The sequence below is a fragment of the Vulpes lagopus genome, chromosome X (assembly GCF_018345385.1).
Source record: "Vulpes lagopus strain Blue_001 chromosome X, ASM1834538v1, whole genome shotgun sequence".
In the NCBI taxonomy this organism is placed as follows: Eukaryota; Metazoa; Chordata; class Mammalia; order Carnivora; family Canidae; genus Vulpes; species Vulpes lagopus.
In genome coordinates this window covers 38,572,883-38,574,118 of record NC_054848.1, presented here as the reverse complement: position 1 = coordinate 38,574,118, position 1,236 = coordinate 38,572,883, and positions in this window count along the sequence as shown.

The following is a 1,236-nucleotide window of genomic DNA, read 5'->3' as shown; positions in this document are numbered from 1 at the left end:
AGTTTGAGTTTTAACTTTTTAATACTCTCAATTAAAAAAGTCCATCTTCACTAATGTAATTGGAAATCAAGACTGATTGGCAATTGAGGACGCCCCTAATAGCCACAGGCTCACACAGGAACTAAATCCTTAACAAGGAGCTGATGAGAATAGTTTTTCAGGGTCCCTTGGCACCATCAAGGAAGAGGCTTGCTCTCATGGGCCAACCAAGGTGTAAAAGCAGCCAAGCAGATATTTTCATTAGGACTGAAGTCATCGTGGTACCACAAATCAATAACCTTTATTTAAAGCACACAGTTCCCTCTTCTTGAATCTAGTGTTTGTCAACTAATCATTTGGACTTAATTCAGCCTCTCTTCTCTGGGAAGGGAGTACATACAGCAGGCAAACCCCATACTCTGGGAGGTATTTGGTCAGGAAGTGCAAATAAATAAACTCATGGGTCTGGGGTTTTTTGTTTTTTTAAGATTTTTAAAATTTATTTATTCATGAGAGACACAAAGAGAGGCAGAGACATAGGCAGAGGGAGAAGCAGCAGGGTCCCTGCAGGGAGCCCAATGTGGGACTCAATCCCAGGACCTGGGGATCACAATCTGAGTCAAAGGCAGACGCTCAACCACTGAGCCACCCAGGCATCTCACATGGGTCTGGTTTATAAGTGAACTTCCTGTGAATTTGATTATCACAAGTTAGTCCAGTCACTGACTTCAACCTTGGGTCATTTAACACATTTGAATTTCTGAACCCATTGAATTGAAAATCATCACATCCCAAACAGAAATGATTAGCAGCAAAGAACCACCCTAAAGATGATCCCCAAACACCAAATCTTTAGATTATGTATTTGTTGTTTTCTCTTGAGGGAGGAGCAGAGCTCATGTTCTTTGAAATGTATTTCACTCATCGAAGATTCTGGATGCACTGTGTCAGTAACCAATGAGAGTTTGATGGCTGATGGACTTGCCTGCTTTTTCCCCAAGACCTCAGCCATCAAACTTCACAATCCTTTTTGTGGTTGCTTAGATGTTAGCAATGGGAAGCTATGGCAGCCTTGGAAATATGTTCTAAAATGCTACTTGACAAAATGATTCCGTCTTTCAGAAAGTTTTTAAACATGACTACCTTGGTAAGATGTAAGGTTCTAGAGAAAGAGGTAAAAAAATAAGATGTCTGATTTATTTTATAATATGGCTTCCTGCAGCATCTTCAGATAAAGAATGACATTTAAAGAAGATT